The sequence below is a fragment of the Chrysemys picta genome, chromosome 5 (genome assembly GCF_011386835.1).
Source record: "Chrysemys picta bellii isolate R12L10 chromosome 5, ASM1138683v2, whole genome shotgun sequence".
Taxonomy (NCBI): Eukaryota; Metazoa; Chordata; order Testudines; family Emydidae; genus Chrysemys; species Chrysemys picta.
The window spans coordinates 89,522,603-89,545,870 of record NC_088795.1 but is presented as its reverse complement, the minus strand read 5'-3'; the positions used below and the strand labels follow the sequence as shown (position 1 = coordinate 89,545,870).

At 39.4% G+C, this 23,268-nt stretch overlaps 1 protein-coding gene across 3 annotated transcripts in view; it reads right to left on the bottom strand.

Moving 5' to 3' along the window:
* The window catches only part of DLC1 (DLC1 Rho GTPase activating protein), a 391,881-nt gene that overhangs the window by 348,318 nt on the left and 20,295 nt on the right, over positions 1–23,268 (bottom strand). The window contains exon 1 of one of the 3 annotated variants that reach the window (XM_065596885.1): positions 14,711–14,864. The exons of the other annotated variants lie outside the window; for them this stretch is intronic. The gene's annotated coding sequence lies outside the window, so the exon portion shown is untranslated. Of the gene's footprint in view, positions 1–14,710; positions 14,865–23,268 lie in introns of those variants that run through there. 3 annotated transcript variants of the gene reach the window in all.

Genomic DNA, 23,268 nt, shown 5'->3' with positions numbered 1-23,268 from the left:
ACACCTGGAGCTGGGGGGTGTAATTCCTAGGTCATACAGATTCACTTTCACTAGCTGATAGTAGCGCAGCCATGGTAGCATGGGCAACAGTGAGTAGTGGCACAGGCCAGCTGCCCTGAGTATGCACTACAAGGTATCCATTCCCCTATTCTTGAAAGCCTGAGCTCCGCCTCCAGCCCAAGCTGCAAAATCCACATTGCTATTTTTAGTGTGCTAGCTCCAGCCTTGCTAGCACAAGCTTGTCTGTCTGGGCTGGGAAGCTTGCTCCCTGCTTCAGTATAGTATACAGAAAAATTCAAAACACAGACAAGCACTGCATCTCACTGAATTCAATGTGCATAGACTTTGTCAAATGAATGAACAAAGAGGGGGTCTTTAAAGCAATTGCAGGCAAAAATTTCCTTTGCATCTGTTTTTAAAAATATTTAAATCCTGCATTGGGCTTATTAGGACAAAGCAGTAATTTCTAATAAAAAATCTATAGTCAAATTCATCATGGCGTAATACCAGGGATAAACCTGTCCCAATTTTCAAGCTTCTTAACATTTAATGATAGACCATTTTCTAATTCTTTTCTCAAAGACTCACTTCTTCTTCAGTCCTAAGGCAATAGTTGAAACCACACATTTATATCCCAACACTCAGTGAATGAATTCTCATTATTGAGTAGTTGAGCAAGTTGGTTATTTCTGTTTTTGCATGCTCAATTCTTGGGCTCCTCCTGTTTCTCTTGACTAGACAAACAATTTTCACAGCTGAAGACTACATATTGACAAGGATGGAGTGGTAATGGCCAGGGAGTGTGAGATGAACTCAGATGTTAGCTATTCTAAACCTATACCATCAAGTGGCTTGAAAATAAGCACTGAGACCTTGACTTGGTATTCTATGGCGAGTGAGGTAAGAACAGGGGTGCTGTGCTCTCACAAACCTGTGCTAGTGAAGAGGTGGGCTGCTGTATTCTGTGTTTGCCTCTCTACTAGTTTTCTACACAAAATGTATCCTCAACTTTGTTTCCCTTAATTGTTTTGATGACAATTGCACTTGTGAGTTGGTCTCCCATTAATTTTTTTTAGTTTCTGAATCACTGTCACAGAGGTACATGCCCCAATGCCAATGAGGAACATTGAGTAGTAACATGGAACATCTATAAAATATTCAGCAAAGGTGTAATAGTGTCTGAAACTGGAAATTTTCTGGAATGTTTTGAAAGTGACATTCAAAGGGATATCCTACATTGATAAAATACTATTTTTAATAGGAAGTCAATGCAGTTTTGAACCAGGAACTATCCAGCCCATACTCTCTACCTCCAGTATGTTGACTGTGCATTGTAATCCATTGTTCTGTTAAATACTTTAAGATTCAGTGCATGAAACGTGATCTATAAATAGTAACTTAATTCAACAAATAAGTGGAACATAGGAAGTACAATGTGGATCATTTATCTGGTATTCTGTCTCTAATGGAGATCAGGTGCTCCATTGGAAGCTAGAATCTTCTTTTTCCTACAATATAGTTAGCCCGTTTTGTAATGCATATGATAGAGGATATTTCTTCCTCACCCCAGCTGGAATTAGTTCATGTCCTCAAGAATATAAGGAAAGATAGTCCTTGCTATTTTTAGTTTAACTAGTGACACTGCAAATGCTACCCTTATTACTTATATTATGGGAACTATAATAGGCTATCCTATTGACTTTTTCTGTACAACCCATTTGTTTTAGACCTGACTGAAATATTTTGGTCAAAACATTTTTCAATAGAAAATGGCTTTTAAACAAAATAGCGATATTTGTGGAACAAAAAATTTTCATTGAAAATTGAGTTTTTGTAAAAAAAAAACCAACCACCCTGAAAACTGATGTTGGTTTTCAATTGCTGGAAACTGAATAAATAATTTGTGTTCAGTTTGTTTTGTTTTGTTTTGTTTTGTTACAACATTTGGAAGACAAATAGTGTCCTGACCAGCTATAATTATTTCATACTTTATTCACATCACTTTGCACTCATCTTGGCTCAAACTTATTAATCCTACTCATTTTACTTTCTTCATGTAAAGAAGTTTGATCTCCAAACACAATGCCTCTAATCAATTTTACTGCCCTATTTTGGTTACATATTTTTCTGTTCTGCTACATCCTTTCAGATGATGCAACTAAACCCAAAGATGACATTCAGTGTCAGAAATTGTTGTATCACGGTGATCAGACATTTTTATTGAGCTGTCCACAATTATTCCTGGATCTTTGTCCTTTTCCAGAAACCGTCAGTTACCATAACCTAACACTTATTGACATAGACCTAAGTGAACTGAATAAGAAAGACTACTTTTTTTTTCCAAACTACAACTCATTTAAAAAAAAAAATCTGAGTTGTTGCACAATACATACAGTAGCAATCTGATAACACATTGTAATTTACAGTTTGCTCATCATAGGACTCCACATGAATTAATGACAGAAAATGCTCATTTTGGCAGTTCTCTGATGTATCAGCTTGATCACACCATGGCAAGCCCTTGCTATGGATGATCAAATGGGTCAGTGGAAAAGCCTGCACAATCAGAAAGGAACTTGATTTTTAAAAAGGATTATATTTTTTCTCATTGTTAACTAGATCTCAGCAAGCTCCACTTTATTAAGATTTCCAGTTCAGAGACTTAAGAGTGGAAAGACCTTAGTGAAGTGTTAAAAACAAACAAACTTCTTCAGCCAAACACAATTGCTGCCGCAGCCAGCAGGTAAAAAAGGAGCTAAGACAAACGGAACACTATGAAAAGAATGCCAGACGGTTACCCTCACTGTGAGTGAAAAAGAATGATGGAGTTCAAGCAGAAAGTGATTCATAACCTACCAAGGTAAGAGCTATGTCTCTCACTCCAAAATCATACAGAATAACCACTGTTGAAGGTCAGTCTTACAGAAGGAACCAAAAACATCTATACAACATCAGGTAGAACTCCAGAATACAGATCTCATTGCTTTTGTGCACACAAAAGTAAAATATGCTCACAGAACTAATGGCAAAGAAAATCACCAGGAGCTACAAACACCAGCTGCGGCTGTCAGATCCACCCCAGTAACTAAACAAGCCACTACAGAAGCAAAAGTTGTAAGAAAAAGAAGGGGTCATCATGAGATCAGAGAGCCATAGCACTTTAGAGAAAGTATTTGTTAGTCTCTAAGGTGCCACAAGTACTCCTGTTCTTCTAGTTACAGACAGATGTCTAAGAAGAGGCAGAATAATCCTCTCATCTGTCAAGGGGTTCAGATTGCCTGTTTTGTATGCCAGCTGTTATGAATTGCTTGTATTGGTCTGTAGTTGGGATCGATAAGTACGATTACCAATAATAGGACGCTTTCTATTTTTAAACTATCAGTCACTTCCAGATTAGCACTGTTTTTTTTTTTTTTTTTTACTGTTTGGCTAAAAGTCAAGCTGTATAGCTGTAAAACTGAGTAAAGCACGCTTGTGTACAAAAAAAAAAAGGGGAAATTCATTTCTCAAAATGCTATTTTCCAACTGATTGCAGGTAAATACTGTACCAAATAAAGTATAAAAAGAATTTCCTTTCATATAATGCCCTGGAGAGCTCGGAACCAAGCACCCAGAACTTGCTTTTTCAGCATGGAGGTGACATCAGCAGAAGTCACTTCCGGAATTTCAGAGTCAGAACAATAGACAGTAACTGAGCTTTCCCATTTTGGAGACTACAAACATTTCATACGTATCTAAGCTAACACACTTTTAAAGCAGAGGCCTGTGGAAAGCATAGGCATGGAAAATCTGTTTCTATTTCAGTTGTGTATCTGTTAAGATGGAAAATTTTAGAAGTCTACACAGATGGTAAATAAATATCTGCTACATGAGGCAGTTCATGGAATAAAGAAATTTTCTCAAATAACAAGTGCCAATTTTTTTCCCCAGCAAGGCTTATTTTTAACTTTCCCAGGAACTGGTTGAGAGAGTTGGAGAAGTGTCCTTTCACCGTTGGAATCTTGGATTGATTTCAGAAATAGAATCTAAATAATTGTTCTCAGTATGGATTATTTCTCCTTATACCTTAAGATAAAACAACAATAATATTTTTTAAAGAGAGAAGCACCCAAAATTATTTTTATTCTTAATAAACACTTCATCTGGACACAGCAGTAAAGTACTAAGTATCTTTTTTGTTTAAATGTATATTTTTAGTAGGTTATGTCAAATGAGTACTCTTATCTGAAGCTCCAGTAGAAAGTCCAGAATTTCCCAGTGACAGAAAGGGAATACTTTCTGGCCATACTTACCATCTTTTGAATTACCTATCAGCTCTTATTTTATTTTTCAAAAGAAATATTTTATTTTTCAAAAGAAAAAAAAACAGACAAGAAGTGTTGCTGATATATAGGAAAGAATGCCATCTACCAAATTGCTTGTACAGTATCAATACTCCAGAATAATAATGCTGAAAATGCCCTCATTTAGATGAGACAAAACAGAAGTCTTGTTCACTTCTCGGTGAAGGGCCTATAGCGCTCTTTACATGAATTAGGTTGTTACCGTGGTTTACCAGCCATATTCCAGTGTAGACAATTTTCTTTGCTCTTAAAAGCCTCTCGTAGTGTCATATGTCAGTTTTATATGGTCTTCTGTGCACATAGTGCTGCCATGGTCAGTTCACTACCTGCATTCCACTACAGAGATAGCTGAAGTAATTTTACTGTATTATAGTTTAAGTGCTTTGGGATCTTTCTGAAGGAAAGCTATATAAATGAGGGAGAACTTGTATACTTTGGGATAGTGTTATGAAGCTCTATAGTTATGGAAGAACTAGATATTATCATTATTTTTAGTATACTAAGGATAAGCCAGTCACCAAGATAGCTATGATCAATGTTGCACCCTCATTCTCTTCTCCCATCTTCTCCTCCTCCTGCAGCTACACCCTATGGAAGACAATAGTGTCATAACATTCTTTCCAACAGATTTCAGAGATTAGAATTGATTTGGCCAGCCATCCCCTTCCTGTGCTTTCTCTCTCCTCATTCTTTCTGCTCTTCCTCTTCATTAGTGACATTATAATATAGGAGGTTAATTGACCAATCAGCTCTGTACCCTCTCTTCTATGTATGGCATTTTAAAGCATCTCTCCCCAGGTATATAAATGCTATAGAAATAGCTTATTTAGCATCCATAAACTTTTTATTTACATATCTAATTTTTGTCTCTCTCTGACTCCAAGATTCTCACACCCAAATCACCTTTTCTTTCCTTCTTCTTGCTATTCTCCCCTCTCAGCTCTCCTTCACCTCCTCTCTTCTCTGCCTCGCCTGTCTCCTGCTCCTCTCTGGGATTATATCATTGGAGTAATCAATTAAAATGCTGTAAATCATTTCCCAAATCTACAGCCAAAGATGTGGTCTCTGTGGCAAACTTGACCTAAATAAGTGACCCAGTATAAGCCACTCAGTACATTAGTCCTTTTGTTCATTACTTATATTTAATTCAATGCATGCCACAGATTTTGATATTGAAAATATAACTGCTTCCCATAACTTGTTAAAGGGAAACTTGAAGCTTTTGTAGCTGGGGCTTTTGGCACCTAGGAAGGTGTAAGAGGCAGTTTTGGCACTCAGAAGACCATTGAAGCTTTCATTACAGTAAAGAGGAAGCATCTTCTCTCCCCCTTTCCCTCCTTTTCAGCAGAGTTGGAAGTAACTCAATTTGACATAAGTGGGGTTTGAATTCCTTCCCCCACCCCTGCCCCAACAAGATTTGTATCATTTAATGGCCTCACTGCACCGAGCCTGTGTACCAGCCACCACATTCGCATTTAACTGGATGTTTCTGCTAAAACACTCAGCAGTAATTAACATTTAAAGTGTCATCATTAGGATTCACCAGGAGAATCTGTGACATCACAACTCTGGACTCCATGAGCTATTTCATGGGGATAGGAGTTGGACTATTGGGAATGAGGTGTGGGAAGAGGGACAAGAGGTCACAGTGATGTGGGTCATGGCAGGAAGAAGCAAGGAGAAGAACTGGTTAGGGGCTGATCCAGCTAGGACAAGTTAATGGAGCATGGTTAGTTAATGGGCTGGGACTGTCTCCTCTTGAAGCTAGACAGCGTAAATTCCAGCTCACAGAGACATACCCAGGCTAGCTCTGATGAGGTAGCACATTAAAAATAGAGTGTAGCCACGGTGGCAGGAGGGGCTAGCTGGCCCCAGTATGTGCCTAACATCCTCGAGGAGTATGTACTTGGGGCAATTAGCCCCTTCCACAGTAGCAGCTACACTCTGCTTTTAGTGCACCACCTCTGTCAGCACTCATGTAGGTAACTCTCATGGAGCAGGAATTTACACTCTCATACCAAAGTGTAGACTTATTCTATATGAAAAGCCTAATTTAATGGGGGATTGAACCTGACACCACACAGTGAGGGAATAGGCAATGCTCAGAGGAAAAACTGGATGGAATCATCTGGGAAATAGAAGAAACATGAACAGGACCAAGGACTATAGCTGCAGACAGAGCTATGGGGGAGACAGTAGACAGACACTTTCCCCAAATCCATTTTTGTCAGAAATTCACTGAGACAGACTTGGGGATAGACTTAATTTAATTGTAGAGGTGAAGATAAATAAAGAGCATGCAAGGAGCCTTCCACTATACCAACTGAACTAGGGCCTGTCACATTTACAGGCCTGCTCCTGAGGTATTCCCCAAAGGGGATAGGGAGAGGCAGAGAGGAGGCACCAGCTCCTACCACACTTTGCACCAGGTGTGTAATCCCTCCCTGAATTCTCCAAGAGTAGGTCTACGCTGCTGTTAAACACCAGCAGCTGGCCCCTGACAGCTGACTTGGACTCACAGTGCTTGGGCTAATGGGCTGTTTAAATGCAGTGTAGATGTACCTTGCAGGGTCCTAGAGCCCTGGCTGCAGCCTGAACCCAAACATCTACAATGCAATTAAACAGACCCTTAGCCCAAGACCCGTGAGCCCAAGTCAGCTGGCATGGGTCAGCTGTGAGAGTTTAACTGCAATGTAGACATACCCTAAGGGACAGTCACAGTGTGAGTCTGCCCCACCCCTTACTTGGACCAGACTGATCCTGGAGAAATTGCAGTGACTGCAAGAGGAAAGAAACCCATTTTACCCATTTTACTGAGAGTAGAAATTCACTGCTACATATTTCAGAAGTGAGAAAAGTAAAAGAAAGCACCAAAAAACTATTAGGTTTAATATATGATTTGCATACAGAATTAGTGAAGCTTAAAACACAAATTGAAAAAAGTTGAATACTTTTCTAGAAAGCTGTTGGCAGGGAGGGGTGTGTGTGTGTGTATAGAAATCAGTGATATTAACATGCTCTCTAGGACTGCATTGATAAGAAAAATCTTTTATCTCTCAGGAGAATGTGGATGACCTAGAAAAGAGTAGTTGACATTCCAATCTGAGGCTTGTTTTGCTATTCCTGAGGGCGTGGGGTGAGAGAGAGGCAGAAATATATATGTATTTGTTCTGAAGTTGATTAGAGCAGATTTCCCTGAGGTCATGATTATTCATACTCCTGAGACTGACCTAAACCAGATTTTGAAAGGAAACCTGCAGTGAAGTGATAATTAAAATATTGTTTTTAAAAATTCAAATATAGTGTTTGTAAAAGGTGCTAGATTACAAACCCTGGCAAATGTTTATCCACAGAGTAGTAATCATGATGTAAAAGTGGAATAATTTCTGCTTGCAGGATGGGGAACTGGCTTATGGTGCCTGTTACTAGGGAGGATCAGGAAGGTTTGGAAATGGAGGGAGGAGGTGACAAGATGCTTATCACTAAAGAAACACAGAGACAGAGAGAGAGAATGTTGTAACGTCTAGAGTTGAAAATTCCTATCACAGGTGGTGTCTGTTCCATGGATCTTTCCAACCACTAGCCTTCTCCCACCTACCTCATGGACTCTGGGCACTTTCCCTCTTTTTTCCCCCATGACATCTGTAACCCTTTAGCCAGTCCCTGGCTATTGCAGCTCAAAGATTAAGTTAAAGCCCAAATGGTCCTCTGCTTATCCCTAGCACATCACTTTGCAGTTAATCTCTTGCAAAGTTGTGGTGCAGAAATGCATCTTGTGGAATTGTGCTGTGAAGGTTCAAGGATAGAAGCCTGTGACATGTTTTTGATGGTGAGATGCAATCGATTTGGCACTTCCCGGAGAAGATAAAAGTAAGAGTAATCAGTAACAATGCTCAGGAAAAGACATTAAAATAGATGTCCAGCTGCCTACCTGTTCCCATCATCTATCTTTTTCAATTACATTTGCTAGTACTGCAGAAAAGTCAGCTTTGAAGTAGCTGTAATTCATGCTAAAATTAATTGCAGTATGAATGATGAGCTTGAGAAATATGCTAACTACATCAACGGTTTGGATTTCTTATTTAGTTATGCAGTACAGCCATGATTCATATAGAAGGGTTATAAATGCAAGCAAATCATCTTCTTTAAGAATAGTGATGGTAGTCAAGAGATAATTTATTAGAAAAGCAGAACTACCCACTGCATAGATTTATGGATAAAAGCTTTTTTTGAAATGGCTATATATATATGAGAGGATTATTTTATGCCTAACCCACCCCCCACCATGTGGAAACCATTTTTGATCTGTAATTGTATAATAAATTGGGGTATGTGTCTGAGAATGAAAGAATGCACAAGATTTCATTTTATGTGAAAATATGATATGTTAATTTACATACTGTATTAGGAAAGCCCTACTTGAATTGTGGGATGATTGTCAAATAATTGCAGCTGAGTTGTGGACAAGACATGAAAAATCGCAGAAAACTAATAATGGACCTTTATTAATTGCTGTAATTTGGAAAAGACAGAGAAGACCTATTTGTTTAAGAAAAATTTGCTGGAACAATATAAACAATATAAACACTCAAGTATTTTGTTATGCCTGCTAATATTTTTTGATAACCAAACATTTTGCTGCAACTATATTACAGTCATTAATATGCAGGGCTGACAACCCGAGCCCCAGCCACTAACAGCTCGGATAAATGGGGTCTATTGTATTAATGGAGAAAAAGGTGTGTGTTGCAAACCTCAAAATGTATGCAAAATTGTGGCCTGTGCAAAGTAAGCTAATTAAAATCAAAATTGCCCTATATTGTGGGATCTGCAATATCGCAAATTAAGTAGGGCCTTATGTATTAGTTATTTTAATTTTTTAGAAGTTGGATCTATAGTTGTGTAGGGTGTGACTTAAACTTGATATGAATATCAATACAGTAAGGTTGCACATTACTGTGAAACTAACTAAGAAGCTAAGATACTGCTATATGATACCAAAGTTCTCTTATCTCGATAATGAAGAACATTGACTGCCATTCCTATACACTTTGTCGGAGTGAGCATTCACCCACGAAAGCTTATGCTTCAATACATCTGTTAGTCTTAAAGGTGCTACAAGACTCTCTGTTGCTTTAGTCATAAATTAAATTGCCATATCAGACCAGCTGAGAGATAGCTGCTAGGTCACAGGCAAGGCATAGACTGACTCCCCTGATGGGGCCAGCTAGTAACAGCGACCTTGGTATGCAAACTTTGTAACACTACATCTACTTTTTCCTTCACTGGTAGTTGTGTATGTGACCAATACGAAATGGTTCAGGGCCAAACCCTTTAAACAAGAACAAAGTTTCTGCCAATATATACAAGTACTGACATAGAAAACCCCTAGCTTTACCAGCTTTGGAACATCTCATAGTCAAATAACCAACTGTTCCTAATGAAGAGGACATCAAAGTCAAGCTCCATTCCAGCAACACTCATAAGCATGTGCTTAACTTCAATAAACTTGCAGGGGTGCCCCCTACAATTTTTCACATAGTATACACATCTGTGTCACTCTCACTTAGATTTATCATGGCATTTATGTATGTTGTGTCTATGTCTGTGGTAGGAGAAGAGCCAGATTAACCAATCCTAGGCAAACCCTATCACGGGGTAGGCACCTATGGCACACATGCCAAAGGCGGCACTTGAGCTGATTTTCAGTGGCACTCACGCTGCCCGGGTCCTGGCCACCAGTCCGGAGGGCTCTGTATTTTAATTTAATTTTAAATGAAGCTTCTTAAACATTTTAAAAACCTTATTTACTTTACATACAACAATAGTTTAGTTATATATTAGACTTATAGAAAGAGACCTTTTCAAAACATTAAACTGTATTACTGGCACGCAAAACCTTAAATTAGAGTGAATAAATGAAGACTCGGCACACCACTTCTGAAAGGTTGCCGACCCCTGCCCTATCATGTCCATCCCCACAGACCCTCTCCCTGCCAGCTCCCCCATATGGACACTCATCGCAGCTCCCTGTGCTTGTAGCAGGCTTTGCTACTGTCACTGAGCAAGTCCTGTGAGCAGAGCACAGAAGACATGGGCTGTTGGAAGCGGAGGGAGGCTAGGCAGGTGGGTGGACGGGGGAGCCCTGGTTCAGGAGCTGGCACCATGGCAATGGTGAGGAGGAGTGCCATCGCAATGCCCCCTCACATTTGTCATTATGGCCCTCTGTCATGACAGGGTGGTGGCAGGGCCAAAATTGAGTGAGTGGTGTTGTGATCTGGTACATGGGTGCCATCATGACAGAGGACTGCAGGGCCAACCTGAGTAGCCATTGGGGCAGCCACAACTTTTCCTCCTTGCTACTGTTGTTGGGCCAGCTCCCACACCAGTACCTGAACCAGACCAGCAGGAGTTCAGGTTCCCATCCTCTCATGAACCAGGCCTTAGGCACATACCTAGGTTGTCTATGTCCTAATCCAGCCCTGGGTGGAAGGGCCCCAATTCTGATGAATTGGCACCTTCCACTGTATGTAATGTGCATATGGCTGTGGGTGCCACTATTACCTGGAGTAGATCCAACTCAAATTAAATCAGTGGGACTTCTCTAGACGATAAATGTTAAGTTTCAGAGTAACAGCCGTGTTAGTCTGTATCCGCAAAAAGAAGAACAGGAGTACTTGTGGCAGCACACGCATAACGGCTTTGCTGAACTGGGGCCTCAGTCATTTTTCATGCAACTTAAATAAACAAATATTTTGACTTAGTATAGTCTTAAGAAATAAGATGATAACTTAATTCATATAGACCCCAAACAGTCAAACCTTTAGTCATTATAGATCTGGACTGACCACTTTTAAATTTATTTAAATTTTCTTCCTATGGAATCTTTCCACACAGGAAAAAGTCTTTAGAATTATGTTAAAGAATAGCTCAATATATTGATCACTGGTGTGTAACCTGCAAACTATGTATAAATACAAATACATTTATTACCATTTTAGGCAGCTGAAACTTGACTGATGCATAACTTGATGTTCAACAGTCATTTTATGGCTCTTGGTTTACAGTCTAGACAAAATTGGCAGCCTCTAAAATTTATAGCTGAACACTGTCACAAAAATGTGTCAAAGTAAAATTTGCATAAAGGTTATACTGTAATGGCCTGGCAATCATCCCATTAATGACTACTTTCTGTTCAGAGCTTGTTTTAAATACTTTTCAGATTGTTTGGAATCCATCAGACTTCAATCCAAACACAACGGTTGTCTGTGGGAAAGCGTTCTTAGCTTCCAAGTGGACAGAGATAATATTTATGATACATGTTTTATGTATGCTACAAGGAAAAAATTACATGGTAATTTAATTATATTAGAAGCTGGATACCCTGCCCTATAAATTCTAGTGATTCAAGTGGTTACTGTGGCAAAATTACAGAAATTATGTTATTTTAGTTTCAACTAATTTTGTAGTCAAGTTATTTTATACTTCTATAACTTGCTTGCAATATTGGCTGGATAAATTTAGGAAGTAAGCAAACATTTTAATAATATTCAAAATAGAATAAAATGTTTCATTTCATTTTAAAAATATATTATAATATTAAGTTTGCTTTACTTGTAACTGTTGCCAAATTCTTACTGATGCCTTTAAAATTATAGCTGTTTAATGGTAATATGCAATGCAGCAAATTCTTTGTGGTGAAGCAACAGTACACTTCAATAACAGTTGCACATCTGTGCTAGATACTGCAAAATATAGCTTTGCGACTACATGAGTAACAATTGCTCTCTCAGAGCTTATAACTTGGGATGTCTAATCATCTCTGAACATTGTAAAGGTTCCTGTGTATAACTCAGGCTAATGTTATTGTGAGTTTTGGGCCAAAGGAGAAAAGAACCCGTTCCCTAAGCTTTCCCAACAACTTAGAAAACTAAGTAGGAAAAATGAAAATTAATGATAGAGGTAAAAAAACATAACAAAAAGCAATATGTGAATTGCACACAGTGAACAAATTCTTCCTTATTTGGGCTTCCATTTTTAAAAATAGATGTAGCAATTGTTAGCATTTAGATTTGCCATATTCTTAGCAAACATCACAAAAACTTGCCTCCAATGCCAAGCTCAAAATAGAAAAGATTTAGTCTGAATGGTGTGAAGATTACTTCTATGACCTCATTTTAAATATGCCTCTGCAAATGCCCATTCTTGTGATATGTGCACCTCTGGTGCCATGTGACTCTGCAGAATTAATAGAAATGAAAAACAACATTAATTGGCAAGTAATTTTTCTTTTCCAGGTATTTTTTGCCATTTCTGTAGAGGAGATCACTGTAGTACAAGATTAATAATCATTACTAAGAACTGGATTCAGCAAGGTAGTTCCAGGTTTAAGACATGAGCAAACCCATTGAAGACAAATGGACTATGCATGCTTAAACTTAAACATTTTGATACTTAATATTGCAGAACTGGTGTCACCCAATGACAACTCAGGATGCTCAATATTTTGTAATACTTTTATTTTAAAGAACAGTCTCTCTTGCAACCCTCAGAAACTGCAAATGTGACTGGCTGGCAAGTACACTATTTTTTCCTTTGTTGGAATGTTCCATCATAATATTAGCATTATGAGTGTTTTCTTAAAACTTCAAAAAACAAACAAACAAATTTTAGAGGTAAGCATGAATTGTGAGAAGTGTATACATCTAATGTGAACATTTAATGTTCCAAAGAGATCCATTGAAATATACTAGGTCTGCAGATATCAAATTCCCCTAGCTGACACACAGAGTCCAACAATTCCAGTCTGAGTCTAAGAAAAGGATAAATTCAATTCCCTTTAGCCAAATAAGGACACAGTTATGTTCCAATTCCCAGCTTAAGAGTTTCATCGTCATCCTACGTATACTCTCATATGCTCTCTTATAGGAGCCTAGTGTCAGTGGAAGAGCATTTGCGGTTTCTTCCTACCTTTCATTGATCTTCACTGTGCTTAAATTTACAGTGCACCATTAACAAGTTATCATTTGCCATTATTATTATTTGCATTGTGATACTTCGATCGGGGCCCTGTTGTGCTGAACACCTTACAAAAACATGAGATAGTTCCTACACCAAAGACCTTACTGTCAGTCTAAATAGACAAATGGTTTGAGAGAGGAAGTGCTAATATCCCCATTTTAGAAATGGGGAATTGAGGTACAAAGAGCTGCAACAGACCTGGGAATTTAACTTAGATCTCCAAAGTCTCAATCCAGTACTTTCCACTACAATAAAATGTGGTCCCTCTGTCTACAAGTGCTAGTAGATAACACACTATTATCACACTACATTTAAAATAGAAAATACACCTGACATGTCAGATAGCACTGTCTGGCAATACCTGGAATATATGTTTACTTTCTAATGGGGATCACTGTAAGTGGTCACTGAAAGAAATGTGAATATTAGAGGTAACGTAAATATTAGAGTAGGTCAGAAAAACTTGGACTGAATAGTTTTCCACTGGAAAACAGTTCTGTTGAAATCAAAATCCTTTATGAAATCTTGCCAGCTTGACTGAAGTTTTGTTTGGGAGAAAAGAAAAAAGTTCCAACAATGTTAAAACATCCTATTTTAATAACTTTTGAAACAAAATGTTCCCTTTCTTCCTTTTGAAACTACTTTTAGTTTCAAAAATTTAAAAATGTTGTATTATAAAATAGTCAACATCAAAATAAATTAATCCCAAACTAATTTTTTGTTCAGAAATTCCTTTTTGTGTAGAATTTTGAAATTTTGGGTTTAATACCAAATTGGAAAAAAATCCAAATTTTGACATCTAAAAATGCTCCACAAAACAGAATTTCTATTCTCCGGTCAGCTCCAGTGAATATCAATGTCTATGTTAGGTTGTCTCCTGGCTGTGGGACTCAGTTTGGTAGGTTTACTGCCAGACATGAGCACTGAGCATGTGGGACCATTCTCGGAAAATGTTACAGCATTAAGAGTGAATTACAAATATTAAAAGCAATAGGCACAGTAAATAATAAAAGAACTATTCATACACTGAAATTTGTTTCCATAACCCATTCATCCAATAATTGCATATACCCAACAACTCTGATAAAAGTGACATCTGATCCCAAATGATTTGGTAACAGAAATGGAGAAGAATTAATCAAATAAATTGTTCACTGCATACAGTTTGCTTGGGTCTAGTTAAAAAGAAGGAGAATCTTCCTCCAAAGCAGTATTCCAGGCTATAGCTATACTTTAAAAGGAACACTGCGGAAATGACAAGCATTTCAGGTAGATCTGAGACCGAAGAAGAATTCTGTATATTCACCAACAGAATTTGGTCCAATAAAAGATATTACCTCACCTACCTTGTCTCTCAAACATTTTAGGTACTCAGGCACAATACATCAGTTACTCCTCCTAGAGTCAATAGTTATTAAGCTGGTATTTCCTTTAATTGAGTACAGCAAATTAACCAATACTTCCTCTCACCCTCTCTAATCTTGTCAAGCATACGAATTTAGCACAAATAATAGCCTATACAGTGAGACAGAAACTTCACATTAGAAACGACTTAAGCAAGCCTCAAAAGGTTCAGAGTTCATGTTCAAGTTGGATAAACAATCAAGAGTTCAAACACTAATCCAAAGTTTATCTGAACTATCTGAACCTAGTCTAAAAGTCTCAGAAAAAACCCTGTTCTTGGAAGATTTCCAAATGATCCTGCTTTGGGATAGTCCAGAAATATCATGAGAATAGCTGTCCTCATGGTAACGAACAGTGATTTCCCTACACCCCCCCCCCCCCCCGAATTTCCCCAACACCCCTCCCCCCCAGTTTTGTGAACTAGTTACATGCCAATTTAGTGACTGTTTGGAAATTTGAATTGAAACATTAATACACACTTTAAAAGCATATAAAGTGTATGACACACTTATTTTATCTAAAAAAGTATAATAGATTTGAAAAGTATGAACCTATGTTCAGACTAGCTTCCTTATACAGCTGTTGTTTTTTATGACAATGTCAGTGCATTCATTTGGGTGATGTTGGCCAACCTAATCATTTCAAATGATGATTTGTAAGCAAAGTCTAAATGAGCGCTCCCTGACAGCTAGTGATGAGCTGGGGTGGGGGGAAAGGCTTCACGTCTAAGTGCTTAGTTCTGTTGTGGGGACAGTGTTTCTGTGGAAGAGATGGCCCAGACTGCACTAGCAGCAAGGTTCCCCCACTGAGAGCTCAGCTGAAATCACTGAGAGCTGGGTGGAACTTAAAGAGACCAACTCGCAGATGTCACAGTAGCAGGTAGCAGCAGAAGGTGACTGCGCAAGGCCATTGGCAACAGAATGGTGGAGTGAACAGTGGCACAATGAACAGCAGTGGCCAGAGCAAACAGTGAGCAGCTGGAGGAATGAGCAAGGTGCCTTCTTGCCCCCCACCTGGGAGGTGTACTCACGTGAAAGCACTTCTGAACTTTGAGTCTCCGCTGACCAAGGACAACACCGGTGAGTGGGATGCAGTGGAGGGAAAAGTGAAGGGCACATTAAATAAACATTTGTTTGTTGGACTATATTTTAGTGACTTTGCTCCAGAATGCTAGATTTGTGACTGGGAATGGAAACTTATATAAATATGTTTCCTAGTAAGCCAAGATTGTTAAAATGCATTATTTACCAAGGTTGTTATCTCACATCGTTGCTATCTTGAGAGGTCATTATGTTGGGGAGTTTCTGTACTAAACATTTTTATTATTATAATTAATTTTTACATAAGAATGGTCATACTGGGTCAGACCAATGGTCCATATAGCCCAGTATCCTGTCTTCCGACAGTGGTCAAGGCCAGGTGCTTCAGAGGGAATGAACAGAACAGGTAATCATCAAGTGGTCCATCTCCTGTTGCCCATTCCCAGCTTCTGGCAAACAGGCTAGGGACATTCAGAGCATGGCGTTGCATCCCTCCCCATCCTGGCTAATAGTCACTGATGGACCTATTCTCCAGGAATTTTATCTAGTTCTTTTTTTAATCCTGTTATAGTTTTGGTCTTCACAGCATCCCCTGGCAAAGAGTTCCACAGGTTGACTTTATGTTGTGTGAAGAAGTACTTCCTTTTGTTTTTTTAAAACCTGCTGCCTTTTAATTTCATTGGGTGACTGCTAGTTCTTGTGTTATGTGAAGGATTAAATAACATTTCCTTATTCACTTTCTTCACACTAGTCAAGATTTTATACACCTCTATCATATCCCCCCTTAGTTGTCTATTTTCTAAGCTGAAAATTCCCAGTCATTTTAATCTCTCCTCCTGTTTCATAACCTTAATCATTTTAGTTGCCCATCTCTGTACCTTTTCCAATTCCAGTATATCTTTTTTGGGATGGGGTGACCAGATCTGCACACAGTATTCAAGGTGTGCATATACCATGGATTTATATAGAGGCAATTAAATATTTTCTGTCTTATTATCTATCCCTTTCTTAATGATTCCCAACATTCTGTTTGCTTTTTTGACTGCTGCTGCACATTGAGTGGATGTTTTCAGAGAACTCTCCACAATGACTCTAAGATCTCTTTCTTGAGTGTTAACAGCTAATTCAGACTCCATCATTTTGTATATATAGTTGAGATTGTTTTCCAATGTGCATTACTTTGCATTTATCAACATTGAATTTCATCTGCCATTTTGCTGCCCAGTCACCCAATTTTGTGAGATCCCTTTGTAACTCTTCACAGTCTGCCTGGGACTTAACTATCTTCAATAGTTTTGTATCATCTGCAAATTTTGCCACCTCACTGTTTACCCATTTTTCCAGATCATTTATGAATATATTGAACAGTAATGGTCCCAGTACCGACCCCACAGGGATACCACTATTTCTCTCTCTCCATTCTGAAAACTGATAATTTATTCCTACCCTTTGTTTCCCATCTTTTAACCAGTTACTGATCCATGAGAGGACTTCCCTCTTATCCCATGATGGCTTACTTTTCAAAAGTCAATTTAAATTAAATACATTTTTTTTTAATTATTTTTTTTCAGAAACCTAGACCTGTTATGTGTTTTGGTGTAACTTGCATTATCCTTATGTTAAATTTGCATTATCCTAACAAAACATTTACTTTATTCATATCTCTTTTATATGTTGCAGGTCAAAGTGAAAATGAAAAGACAAAAAACAATGCAACAATTTTTCCACTCAAAGGCCTCAAAAACTAACCAAGGTGAAGAACACATCAAGAACCAAGAATATATCAACATGTCATCTGAAGGTCAAGTGGTATATCTACATCCGACCAGTCCGAAGCATAAATACAGCTACCTACTGAAAAAACAGTGTCTCCAAAACCTAAAGGCAGTTCCCGATGTTTGTCGGTCAAAGTGTTCCCATTTATCGAAGTTACAAAAGATGGCTACTGGTGCACCTCTTGCAAAAAAGCTTACGAAGAAGGAAAGCTTCCCAATGCTATAATTGGTAAAAGTGGAGGAGCTTGGTTTGTCAAACCGATCAGCAAAGCCAATACTGACAAACTACGTGAAAAGGCTGCAAAATACCAGCCCTCTGGAGTGCATCAACATGCAGAAAGCCTTATAAACCCACTTTCAAAGCCAATTTTAGAAGTACTTAATGAGACTGTTAAGAATGCTGGAGACACAACACAGTTCACGTGAACAAACATGGCTGTGGCATCCTACTTTCTATTTAAGCAAGAGATACCACACACTACAAACTGGAGGCCAATTTTAAGTTCATCCTCAAGTTGAACACTGGTTCCGGACAAGACCAGCAAATGCTCACTATCTTTCTCCAAGAAACTCAACTGACTGGCTAAAAGCATGCGGTGCAACAGTGAAAGACTCAACAGTTGAAAAAGTGAAGAACTGTCTCACCACATTCAAAAAATTTGCATACATGGCTGATGAATGCACCGATGCAAATGGGCATCAAGTATTAAGTCATTGTGTACGTTATCTTGATATCAGGGGTAGGCCAGTAGATGCATTTCTATAAGTTCAAGTTATAGAAGACACATTGGCTGCATCTGTGACAACCCACATCTTAGAAGAGTTAAATGCTTGTCAATTGGACCCCAAAGAGATGGCTGCTTGTGCATTTGATGGAGCTGCAAACTTCTCTGGAAGACATGGTGGAGTACAAGCTTTGCTCAGAGAAAAGTGTAACCCTAATCTCTCCTATACACACTGCAGAGGCCATCTATTCCAACTAGCACTAGTACAAGCTGCAGAATCTTCAAAAGACATTTAAAAAGCTATAAATTTAATGTCTTCATTATATTATTTTTTCAGCAAGAGTCCAAAAAGACTGAATATCTTGGAAAATATAGAAGATACACTGGGACTGAAGTTCAAATTAGTACAACCTGGGAAAACCTGCTGGCTTTCTCATGAGCGATCCTTGGCAGTTGTCTTAAAATTACTCCAGCCATTATTACTGGCTTTGGAAAGTATCTACCAAGATGGGATGGATCTAAGTAGTGAGGCTGATGGATTACTTTTGCTACTACGTTCAGAGATGACTATTGCCATTCTCTCTCTCGTAAGTCTATTGTTGAAACCACTTGGGTCATTAAACCATGCCATCCAGGCATCTGCTACAACAGTAGTAGATCTTTGTCCAGCAATAGAAGCTACGTTTGGATCAATCAGAGAGCTATCCATTGAAAAAGTACTGGAAGAAGCAAAGACTTCAGTCCAGAAGTTGACTAATGAAGACATTTATATTGAATCCTTAAGTGAAGAAGACAAGAAGTGTTTGTTAAGACAACTGAAAAAGTACATAGACTTGATTCTTAAAAATCTACAACAGCAACTTCTAGATTCTACTCAACCTCTATGTAGCTTTTACAGATGCCTGTCCTATAAAACACCAACAGCTGAGTGGAGTGAGGCACTACCAGCAGTGGGGCTGCCATGTGATCAGGACAGAATAGAGAATTTAAACACAGAGTGGAATATCATATGACGAATGAATGAAGATTTGACTTCAACTTCTTTTTTATCACCACTAGTGGCTTGACCTGATCTTTGTGCTCTGTTTCCTGGGATGAAAGAAGTAGGAATTCATCTCTTGCTACTTCCAGACACAACAGATACAGTTGAGTGTTCTTTTTCATCATTGAATAGAATTTTGTGTTCTGAAAGAAGTCGCCTTCTGCTTGATCATGTGAATGAACTAATGAGCATATCTATTGAAGGAATGGAAGTACCGGACACACGAGAAGCCACCAAAGATGAACGCATTGCATTCAAGAAGTTCATTAACAGAGTTGTGCAAAATTATAACAAGAAACCAAGAAGGATGTAGATGTTGTGCTTCATAGAAGGCTTGAGTAACCAACTTTAATTTGTGTGATGATTTTAAAACATGAGTTAAATCTAAGAAAATGGTCATGAAACATTTTCCAGTTTTTACTATGATGCCCACCTTCACCCTCACAGTCTCACTCCTCATCGGCCCTGACACACACACACCTGTAAATTTGAACACCCTCCCCCCTAATTTCAATTCCTGGGGAAACCACTGGTAATGAAGCAATTGTAGACTGTGGCTGTACAGAGTTTATGAAACTTTAAAACAATGAAACAGTTACACCTCTACCCCGATATAAGGCTGTCCTCAGGAGCCAAAAAATTGTACCACATTATAGGTGAAACCGTGTTATATCGAACTTGCTTTGATCTGTCGGAGTGCATAGTCCCGCCCCTCCCCCCGGAAGCACTGCTTTACTGTGTTATATTCAAATTCCTTTATATCGGGTTGCCTTATATTGGATAGAGGTGTATATGTTTCAGAACCTTCTGGAAGCACTGGTTTGAGATGCCAGAGCACTGTTTTTTCAGTGCAGTGGTGTTTTTTGTATTTTCTTCTCAACGGGTTACCCATCCCTTCTTCATATCATCACAACCCAGTTTATAGAGCATTATGAGAAGTATTTTGAGGGATGCATAATTATAAATTTCAGAAAATGGCCTGTAGTTACAAGTGCAAATACATTCACATGTACATATAACATTACCACAGCTAAGGATACAGCCTCAGCAACTGCAGGTGCAATTGACTATTTTGATGTGTAACAGTTCATTTGGGTGTGTACTTAGCATTTTCTGAAAATCTGGTCTTAAACTAAATTTTACCATGGCAGCTGAGATTTACCCCAGGGTGTATACTGTCTTGTGTGCTGGATTTCCTCTGGGACTTTTGTACAATCAGAATACGTGTGTGTGTGTATGTGCATGTGTGAGAGAAAGTGAGAGCGAGCGCATGCATGCTATCTCCTAGGCCAGACGTGGGCAAACTACAGCCCGTGGGACCGTCCTGCCCGGCCCCTGAGCTCCCGGCTGGGGAGCCTAGTCCCTGGACCCTCCCCCGCTGTCCCCCTCTCCCCCAAAGCCACGCTGCCACGCGGGCCGTGCTCTGGCCCGCCGCTCCCACTGGGCAGTGCAGCTGGCTCTGGCCGGGTGTCATGGCTGCGAGCTCCTGCTGCTGGTAAGGGGGCGGGGAGCGGGGGTGTACTGGGGGTAGTCAGGAAGGAGGGGGTAGTTGGATGGGGTGGAGGTTCTGTGGGGGGGCGGTCAGGGGATGGGGAACAGGGAGAGTTGGGAGTGAGAGTCCCAGGGAGCCTGTCGGGGGGCCTGTCAGGGGGCGGGGATGTGGATAGGGGTCAGGAGGGCAGTCAGGGGACAGGGAGAAGGAGGGTTGGATAGGGGACGGGGGTCCCGGGAGGGGACGGTTAGGGGGCAAGGAACAGGGGGGGTTGGATGGGTCGGGGGTTCTGAGATGGGCAGTCAGGGGGCAGGAAGTGGGAGAGGGCAGGGGCCAGGCTGTTTGGGGAGGCACAGCCTTCCCTACCTGGCCCTCCATACAGTTGTGCAACCCCGATGTGGCCCTCGGGCCAAAACGTTTGCCCACGCCTGTCCTAGGCTTTTCCCCCCTTCTCTTTCTCTGTTCCCAGTATTTTCTTTTGCTATCAGATTTATGAACAATCCTTCAAGCAGTCAGCTTCATTAATCTCTTATAAATAGGATTTCTCTTTTACATTGACATTGCTGCCTAATGTCTCCTGCCTTTTTTACTTATAATCTACTATGAGCTAAGTTGACCAGATGTCCCGTTTTTATAGGGACAGTCCTGTTTTTTGGGACTTTTTCTTATTAGGTGCCTATTACCCCCCACCTCCTGTCCCGTTTTTTCACAGATGCTATCTGGTCACCCTACTACGAGCTCCTATCTTCTTGGACACTTATGGATGTTAATACTTCTTCTTTATGCTCTGTTTGCTGGATCACAATTATCTGTTACTTTCTAAAAATATTGTATCATTACATTGCTCTGCTCTATGAACCCACTCCTTACTCTTGTACAAAGACATTTCTCTAGCACATAATCTTTCCTATTTGACTCTCATTCTGAGTCCGTTCTGCTCTTAATTAAAAATAAATAAAAATAGTAGATATAAAATGCTTTCTTCTCTTACTAGGGTTCTGAATGGATCAGCCAGTAATACACTACGAAAGGGTAAATTAGAATACATAGATGGCTCTCTGGCTAAAGTCCCCCATATATATTGTATCCTCTAGATTCAAAGTTGGTCCCATCATTTTTGTCTTGCTCTTCATCAAGCCAAGATCTGTTCTGTAAGAGAAGCTTACTGCAGTTTCTTCTTTGTTTTCATCTTTATGACTCTCATCCATAATGTTTTGTATTTAGCCTTGTCATTATCCAGTTTCTTTCTTTCAATAATTTAGGGTAAAAGTTTGAAAAGTACCCAAGTAATTTAAGAGTCTAAGTCCCATTTTCAAAAGTGACTTAGACACTCAGGCCAAAATAAAAAAAAAAATGGTATTAGGCATTGTTCCCCTTAGCATTGCAAGCCTTAAATATCTCAGACAGCTAACTCCCATTTTGAAAAGTGAGTTAGGGCATGCATGATTTTGAAAATCCTACTGAGTGCCTGCCTGCATCTTTAAGTGCCTTTAAAAATCTGGGCCTCATGAGCCTAAGTCCCATTTACTTTATATGAAACAGACTTCTGATATCTAAGTCATTTTTTAAAATGGGACTTAGGCACTGTCATAACTATAAAGGGAAGGGTAACAGCTGTCCTGTGTACAGTACTATAAAATCCCTCCTGGCCAGAGACTCCAAAATCCTTTTCCCTGTAAAGGGTTAAGAAGCTCAGGTAACCTGGCTGGCATCTGACCCAAAGGACCAATAAGGGGACAAGATACTTTCAAATCTTGGGGGGTGGGAAAGGCTTTTGTTTATGCTCTTTGTTTGGGAGTCGTTCGCTCTTGGGACTGAAAGGGACCAGACATCAATCCAGGTTCTCCACGTCTTTCTAAACAAGTCTCTCCTATTTCAAACTTGTAAGTAAAAAGCCAGGCAAGGCGTCTTAGTTTTACTTTGTTTTCTCAACTTGTAAATGTACCTTTTACTAGAGTGTTTATCTTTGTTTGCTGTACTTTGAACCTAAGACTAGAGGGGAGTCCTCTGAGCTCTTTAAGTTTGATTACCCTGTAAAGTTATTTTCCATACTGATTTTACAGAGATGATTTTTACCTTTTTCTTTAATTAAAAGCCTTCTTTTTAAGAACCTGATTGATTTTTCCTTGTTTTAAGATCCAAGGGGTTTGGATCTTGATTCACCAGGAGTTGGTGAAAGGAAGGAGTGGGAATGGTTAATTTCTCCTTGTTTTAAGATCCAAGGGGTTTGGATCTTGATTCACCAGGAGTTGGTGAAAGGAAGGAGGGGGAATGGTTAATTCCTCCTTGTTTTAGATCCAAGGGGGTTGGATCTGTATTCACCAGGGAATTGGTGAAAGGTTTCTCAAGGCTTCCCAGGGAAGGGAATTAGCTTGAGATGGTGGCAGCGGACCAGAGCTAAGCTGGTAGTTAAGCTTAGAAGTCTT